This window comes from Capsicum annuum, chromosome 12 (genome assembly GCF_002878395.1).
Source record: "Capsicum annuum cultivar UCD-10X-F1 chromosome 12, UCD10Xv1.1, whole genome shotgun sequence".
In the NCBI taxonomy this organism is placed as follows: domain Eukaryota; kingdom Viridiplantae; phylum Streptophyta; class Magnoliopsida; order Solanales; family Solanaceae; genus Capsicum; species Capsicum annuum.
In genome coordinates, this window is record NC_061122.1 from 200,381,091 (window position 1) to 200,389,791 (window position 8,701).

The window sequence follows — 8,701 nt, forward strand, 5'->3', positions numbered from 1 at the left end:
CATGTATGAGATTTTCTTTCCTCTATCTATGTCATACTTGGGATTCACTGACAGCCAATTCCAAGTAGATCCTCCCTCCCCCTCGCTCCACTTTGTTTCACTTGTTTTTTCTTTCCTTTTGCCTACAAAAAAAGTTCTGAGATTAGTTTTGTGTGCGTTAGCGATCATCAAACCTATAACATAGATAAGATTGGAGTTCATGCAGTTGGAATGCCTGAGACCACTTTTAGCCTTGCTGCTCTTGCTTCTCTGGCTTCTCTGGCTACTGCTCCGTCTAAGGCTTTCTTTCTGCTTTGACTTGCCTTCCTTATCTTTCAATCTGGACTTGCATGTGTTCCATGACTATTTCGAGTGATTTTTGCTATCTAGCTTGAGTTAGACAAGTAGAGAAGGATCTTATGCCACCGGTGACCGGCCTGTCTATCTAGTATCTAGTACTAGGACTAGTAGAGTAGAGACACTATTACATAAGTTAATTCCTAATTATTATCTCACATTATGAGATAAGTACGCAGTTATTATTGTATCGGCCCAAAACCTCACTAATTGATCTTTACGGTGCTTTCTCTCTTTCTATCAATTAAATCCTGCGGGAAGCACGAAGAGCTAAGCCACTAATGTCGTGGCGAAGGTTAGACCTCATAAAGTCAGTGAAGCTAAGGTTTCATATGTGTGATAGAGAAAGGAAAAGCGACCCCGTGCCCTACTACAATTCTTATTCAATAGTTTAATATTACTACAATGTCATGCCGATGTCTCCCTTACGAAATTGAAGATAAGTCTTTTGATTAGGGGGGTGACAACCGAGGCTTTTAAGAGAAGTTGCCATATAGGTCATAAAGAGCTATCTTATATCTAATAGGAATAATCCAATTCTTATGTCTACTGTGGGAAATGGGGTCCCAATACCATCTCTTCAATGACGTAGACAAAGGGTTCCCATCATGTTCGATCTGAGAAGAGAGATGGAGAAGAAGATGTCCTCCTCAAGGGGTCGACGCCCTCGCTCAGAACTAAAGGATCCTCGTACATCGGCACTCAATGCATAAGCTCATGGGGAAAGATGAAGATCCAAAAAAAGGTTAAAGAGATCGTCAACTTCGCCTTGGCATGCTTCCATCAGTGCTGAAAAGAGAACTAAGGCAAGGCTGTTGATGTACCACTGTATGGAGGGCTCAGAGAGACTATAAGCACTTTTCTTCACGCTGAGTGTGAACTTCCGATTTGAGGCTGCTCTTAGACCAGGAAGATTGCTTATGACATCAATCATCTAGGTCCATCCTATGTCGAATAGTTTGTCAATGTATGCTTCCCTAGCTGTGGGGAGAGTTCTTTGAACTCGATTCGCCGTGTGTGATAGAATTGTTTGAAGGAATGGAATTCGAAGCAAAGAATGCTCTGTTTGCTATTGAATCAGAATGGAAAAGCATTAGCAGGGCTGTTAGCCATTGATTCTAAAGCATTTTTGCTTCCAGGCACATATGTGAATAGGCGGCACTGGTCTTTTTCTTCCTTTTGCATTGTCTCATCTCGTGCAGCAGGAGGTTGTATAGTCTAAGAAGATGGCATAAAATCAAGGCTTTTGTCTTTTAGTAGTTAGGTTTGCTTTCTCCTTAGCCTCAGTCTCTCGTCAAGGGAATCAGTTGTGGGGATCTCTATAGATGCGGCTTTACCGAGGTTAGCTTGACTTTGACTCTCTCTTGCTTGAGAATGCACTGCTGGTAGGAAGAATGCTGACTTTATGTCCGAGCTGGGTGAATCCAAAAGGACTTTCTTCGTTGAACGAGGGGATCCTCTTTTGGTTGTAGTCCCGTATTCAAACAGGTACGTAGTTCATCAGTAAGCGAATAATCCTAGCCGAGCTGGTAAGCCTTCAATTCGTTCTATGAGTCCACAGCTCTTAGCTTTTGCATCATTCCATCTTTTACCCCCACCTAAGTCCTAATCCGATAAGCTTATCAGTTCAGTCAGCTTCTCCCACAGCAAGAACTTTATTTTCTTACCTATGATGATAGATCTTGGCCTAGTGTGAAGTATCATCTTATTACCTGAAAGTTATCCGAGGATTCGTTTCATTATGTGAAACTCATTCTGTCTATTTACCTAAACTCCAAGCAGTAGTTATACCGGGTAAGCTTTGTATTCCAATCTAAGGGCGGGATCAGCACGGGAAGCACATGCTTATCAGCTAGGAGGACAGAAAGAGGTAATACATGATCAAAGGATCTAACAATAGTGATGTGGTTGAAGGCTCAGCGGGCTTCCTAGAAATGAGGCTTATCCTTAGCGCGAGGCAGGTCTTCTTTCCCACCGTGCCCACCCACCGCCCTCACTCCGCTCGCCTCTGCGATTCATTTCATGTAGAAAGATGAGACCCATTAGGAGATAACCATGGTATAATCTAACCTGAGCCACACAAAGACTCCCTTAACGGTGCGGGCACTCCCCCCCCCCAAGAAGCTTGTGCAACATCTTGAACCTCCCTTCAGAGTTAAAGGTTGCCCAGGTGGCTACTAAGCTAGTCAAACTCAAGAAAGAAGATTCAAGGCCAGCAAAGTAGACTGTAAAGAATTTCTTTATATAGGCCTCCTCCAATTTAGATGGAAACCTGCGTCCCCAAAGAAAACGCAGTCCCAGCCATCACCTAGGAAAGATCCCAGCTGTTAAGCAAGTACCACACTCCAACGAGTGGCACTTAGATAGCTGAGAGGATCCTAATGTAAAACTAACCATCGAAACACTTGTCACTGGTACAATCCGATCATGCCATAGTGCTGACGAACAACATGAGACTTCCAGTTTCCACACTTACCAGAAGCATCGCCACCCTGTCAGAGCTATGACAGGTAGCGTACTAAATGACATTTGAACTACACCTGACCCCTGACAAGGAACAGTTGTGTTATCTTAACTAAATTATATAGTGGAGCAAACAGGTAATAACCCCAAAACTCTATCCATCATTCTTGCCTTATTCAACCAAGAAGGCAACTTTCTCATTAAAGGGCGGCCCACAATATACAAAATACAAAAGTGAGGGTAGCCAAGGTGCACCTCTCCATAGGACCACTCCATGTGGTTACCCTACAAGGAGGTACGAAGTAGCTAGAGATTCATTTCAAATGAGTTAAGACTAAGGTACAGAGATTCGTTGAACATAGTTGAACATAGTTCAACTCATTGGGATCTTGACCTTGAAAGGTCCAGATCATCTTTTCCTATGAAAGCATGAGATAGAGTGTTTCGAGACTTCGATGTCGATCGATAACCCTTCTTCTCTGGAGTGGAACAAGGGCACCCAGTCTAAGAAGTAGAAGTTTATGACGATGCCTGAAATGAGTAATCCAGAACCTCTATCCGTCCATTTATAGAGGTTTTTTCAAGCCTGAACCGCTGCTTGTGAAGACCAAGAAGTAAGAGTGGTTGGACAATTAACTAGGTCTATAAGACAAAAACTAAATGAAAAGGACCAAAGATAGTTGCTCCCCTTGTTCCTTCCAAAATTTATCGGATGAAAGTTGTGAACATAAGCGGTGCACATGAAATGTATGCGCTCTTTTAAATGACCCTTCCTTCCCCGTATCCGATGTTCTTAGTCTTTCCGGTCTTGTTGGAAGAAAAATAGTGGGTGAAAGAGAAGTTCTTTAGTCTTAGTTCCGGGAGGGAGTGATTGCACATTCAAGGACCCGAAGTAAGCACCCGACCGTCGTAGATCAGTTGGATTAGTCTAAATAGCTAGAAAATTTCCCAGCCAATGGGTAAGCTAGTTCTTTAGCAAAATCCATAGTCTTTCAAGCTATGGATAAAAGAGATAGGCTCGTGAGAACTCGCACTCGTCGGTCGGGTAAAGCGTCAATCAAGTCGTCTCGTAAAAGCTCCCACTCCTTGCAAGGATAAGAAAGCACTTTGGCTAGGGCGAATGGTTCTAAAAAAGGAAGCCACATTCATTCGATCTTTGAACCAACTCAACTGAAAGACTCGACGACTGGGGCGGAACAGTTTCCATCTATTAGCCTTAGGGGCTGCTTTAAAGAGTACCTGTTCTAGCTAGTAGCCTCTTTTTCCTAATGAGGAAATAGCGGCCGATTAGCTACATCCTTTAAGTCCATTAGCGCAAGTCACTCCATTAGCTCTATTAGCTACAAGAAGAGGATATCGACTTATTAAAGGGGCGGGCGGCAGTCAGACCTTTTTATGAACTGATAGCACAAACTTTATGTCGGAATTAATCTGGCATTCCACTTCGAAAGCTGTCTTTCTAATGGCTTCTCTATATCTATCATTGTAGGCTCGACTTTCTTTATTCTCTACTGTAAGACATTTAGTGGTTCTTTCCCTATCGCATACCATGTTGAATCGATAGATGAAAAAAGAACCCAAAGCATTGACATTGAAAGAAGTCCCTCAAGCATTTAAAAAAGAACAAAGACAAGGGTTATACCTATTGGAGAATCCTTACTAGTCTCATAGATTACTCAAAATTCAACTCATACACAGAAAAGGAAAGAGATTGATACTTATACTGATATCGAGCTGGAAGAGCACTGGATAGAGACTATAGGGTCTCATCCCTGCTTCAACTAAGAGATAGAGAGACAACATCGTAGCATGAAATGAGCCAATGCCAAGTGCTCTCTTTGTTTGTTGCTCCTCTTCTTCCAAAGCATTGAATAAATGAAGAGAGTGACCCTAAAAGAGGAGGCAATATCTGACATTTTACTTATACGTTACTCTCAACTTTGAGAATTTCAACTTATATCAGAGCAGGGAAAGCGGAGATGCTGGTAATTATATACGTAGTAATGAATTCCCGACCTTTCTAGTGGAGCAATCCTATGTTTAGGAACGTGACACATCAATTCTTTGTACCGAAGTAAGGTTGACTGCAGATGATAGTTATACGTCTGCCAGCAGTCAAAATTGAGAAATTGTACAGATTCAATTCGACGATTCATGTCTTCATTGGTAACTAATCACCTTTGGGTAGAAGCATGGTAACAAAAAGAAGTCAGCCTGGAGGGTCTTCTAACTGAAGATAAAGGACCGGTAATTGAATCAATAACCGTAGTTACTAGACTAGCTCTTAAATTAGTTATGACAGTATCTATTAGTGCGTCTTATATGTTTGATCTTAATGCCAGAATAGATTTCAAGACGAAAGTGTTTCAAAATAAAAAGAGAGGCTAGAACGAAGTAGCTCGCCCTTTCTCAGTGGAACTAAAAAAAAAAAGAGTTTGAGCTCTTTTTTTTGGTTGACTTTTAGCCACGCGCGGGGGCTATGTGCATGTGTCCCAAAGTGACGTATATTTTTTGGTAATGGGTTTACTCAAGAGAAAAGGTTTGGAATTCGACCTCCCTTTATACGCTCTAAAAGGGGGTCATGGACTCCTTTTTAGTTTAAGATCCCCTTTCTACATTCAAGTCAACCTACAAGCACGGAAGAGCGTGGTACCGTTACCCCTCTCTAAGTAAAGGTAAGATTCTTAGCCCTGTAGATGACTCCATCTAAAATACAATAAGGACAACCGTTTTTGGCTGGCCTTGAGTTGATATTTAAAAGAAGGAGCTCGTCCTGGTGTGCTGCTTCCTTTCCTGCCACTAATTTTTGAGTAGAAACTCCTCTTTGGTTTAATTCATATCTAACTTTCTCTAGTGGAATTAGACTTTCCTTTCTATTTCTTCAAATCCAGCATGACATGTGTCAAGAATCAAAGAAAAGTTCAAAAATTGGCGAATTCAATGTTTCCATATCCCTCCGGGCAGGAAATTCTCAAGTCAAGATATGCAAAATAAAAGGACTCCCTGGGAGATGGTATTCTTTGTTTTTGGTCTTGATAGATTTTTCTATCGATTGAAGTTATTATGCTGGCTGATTAAATCTCTTCCTAACGCCTTTAGGGGCTGTGAAGAGAGCCCAGTTCCAGGCCTCAGTTTACCGTATAATATTTGTGGTTCACTTCGTCACACTCTCGATTAACAGAAGGGGGATATGGTTCAACCCCGGTCTACAGGCTCTCGATCTTTATCTACAGGGTGCTTTTAACTCGGCATAGGGACCTCTGCCTTTCTTCTCATATTCGAAGACCCTTGGCTAAAAGACAAATCGATGATCAAGAAAGATATAAAGAACAGGTCTCAACTCCACTACAAGAAGATTGGTTGCTCTCTGCTTCCTCATTCTCATCCTCGGATTCTTCCTATACCATTACTTGAGGTATTGAGGTTGAACTGACGTTTTTCCTACATAGTTAATCGAACTTCAAGGAAAATTAATCACAGCTGAGTCTGAGCACTTCTTCAATTTACTAAGATATCAAGTCTCAAATTCCAAGGTGTGGACTAGGAAATGCTCCCTGAATCATGAAGTTTGAGAGTTTGGGACCACTTTATTCTCTTATACCGTTCTTTGTTTACTTCTGGCCTTCCCAAACTCCTACACGGGGGGAGTCAGATCTTGGAGTAAGCTCCTTTCCATGGGTAATCTACTCAAGAGTTTAGGCCCCTAATTCGGTCTATGTCTGAGCTGCAGCCGTGCTCAAAGGCGAAGGGCTCAAAAAGTGGATGCGATCGGAAAATGCACGATTAGCAGTGAATAGGATCAATCCTCCATATTCTTCTCTTCGGCATAGTAAAGGATCTTTCATTGTAGCCAGTCTTTACTGAACTCGGCCTAAGCAATGCCCAAGGACTCCCATCCCATGTCTTTCTTGGTTGGACCAACCCAACTGACGATTTCCGTGAGCAAGAAAAAGTCTCTCTTTTTGGGAGCAGAGCAGGCTGGGTGGTTTTTTCCGTAAGGAGGGGTGACCAAGAGGGCGATTATGGTTGCAGTCTGGTTAACTGCTTCCACAAACACCCAGCCTGCTGAGAGGTATTATGTAATCCAAGAATCAGGATCTGCGAGATATGGATATGAAACTGGATATGCTCTAACTGGACCGCAGGTTGTTGCCTCCAAGTCTCTTGCTCCTATTAATCTCAACTTTAGTAGAAGTGGGTAGCGGCACTGGGTGGACGGTCTATCCGCCCTTAAGTGGTATTACCAGCCATTCTGGAGGAGCAATTGATTTAGCAATTTCTAGTCTTCATCTATCTGGTGTTTCATACATTTTAGGTTCTATGAATTTTATAACAACTATCTTCAACATGCGTGGACCTGGAATGACTATGCTCCCCAGAAGAAGAATATCCCCGCTCTCTAGCCGACTGATCCCATGGATTATACCAAGCAAATTACTTTTTTTAAATTTGAATACAAATGAAAATGTTAGTAAAAATCAAAATATCAATAAGAACAAAAAAAATTTTTTTCTACCATCAAATAAAAAAATAAAGAATCGAATTCAAGAAGCAAAAGAACCCACAAGTCAAGGAAAAAGAGAGCGTGAATCAGGTAAAATCTTGGTTTATTGTTTCATCAGGGACTCCCAAGTGCCTTTCACTCTCATTTGGTCTCTTTCTTCTAAAAAATAAAACGAAGCAAAGCGCATGGCAAAGAAGCAGCCAGCTGACTGGCCTCTTCCACTCGAGCCATGAACCGTTCTCTCAAACTTTTCTCTACTTCAGAATCCCCGGCCTCACTAATATCAGTGAGCCTCTGGATTCGAACCAACACCTCTTGCATTCAGCGAACTACCATATTATTCAAGTCATGAGTTTGGTGCCTGGTTCATCAAAAACTATAAAGGCTACATCCGGGGGGAAGAGGTCGGAAAGAGGGAAGTAGGGCTCCTATTGACTAAAGGTTTGTTCCAAAGCTTTTTCCCCGAGGACACGCAACGAAACCGTAGACAGTCAAGTGTGTTCCCTTTGATCCGATCCTGTGACAAAGGCAAGCCCGTCACAAAGGCTCTTAAAGAGAGCTTCTCTTTGTACGTAACAGATGCTTGCTCTATAGAGAGGCAGATTCACAAGCAAAGTTACGTGAAAAACGTCTTCTTATTTTTTATAGATACCCGACCCGAGACCTAACCTTCTGTTGGGATTTCCACGCTTATAATAGGATTTGGGATTTGATCTTTCCGTTCTTGCTGATGGGATTCCTCTCCCAGAGAGGTAACCACGGCATCCCCTCTTAGTTTTGAGTAGGCGGAACCATTCTATTTTGGTTCTTCTCTACGGGTGATCCAGGAAGGTAGGGATAATCGTCCAGGTCTTATTGTGAAAGAAAAAAGCCGCCCCGCCACAACAAACTTCCTCTGTCGTCGTCGGGGAGCTCTTGGCGAGGAGACCTTAGGATAAGTTGCTAAAACAAAGGGGATGGAAGGATCGACCCGTTCAGATAATTCCGAAGAAAGACTATTGGCAGCAGGTAGAGAGATTTTTTTTGCCTTTTCAAAACACAAGGAAATGCGGATAGGGTAGAGCTCGACAGAGGGTTCGAGAATAGGGTAGGGTCCTGTCCTTAAGATTCAGATAAGAAAAGAGTTCCAAACCTTTATGCTCCGTACAAGTGTTGCATACAAGTTTCGGCCTGGATGATTGAGAAAGATTTAACCAATTTCAACCGCTCTTCTTTCGTTCTTACATGCTCATGAAAATATGAAAGACGTCGGGCTGGTTTTGGCAAGGTTCAGAATGGATGGTACCTATAATCAGACCCAACCGTTGCCTACCCTTCACTCGTTTCATCGTCATGATCCGGAGAACTCACAATGTCCAGATTTGTGAAACTAATCATGCCTTTATGCCGATCATCATA

At 42.3% G+C, this 8,701-nt stretch overlaps 1 long non-coding RNA gene across 1 annotated transcript in view; it reads right to left on the minus strand.

Moving 5' to 3' along the window:
* Nucleotides 1–5,450, minus strand: part of LOC124889415 — a 17,199-nt gene extending 11,749 nt beyond the window's left edge. The window contains exon 1 of the long non-coding RNA XR_007048389.1: nucleotides 5,438–5,450. This is a non-coding gene — a long non-coding RNA (uncharacterized LOC124889415). The remainder of the gene's footprint in view (nucleotides 1–5,437) is intronic.
* Between the last annotated feature and the right edge of the window lie 3,251 nt (nucleotides 5,451–8,701).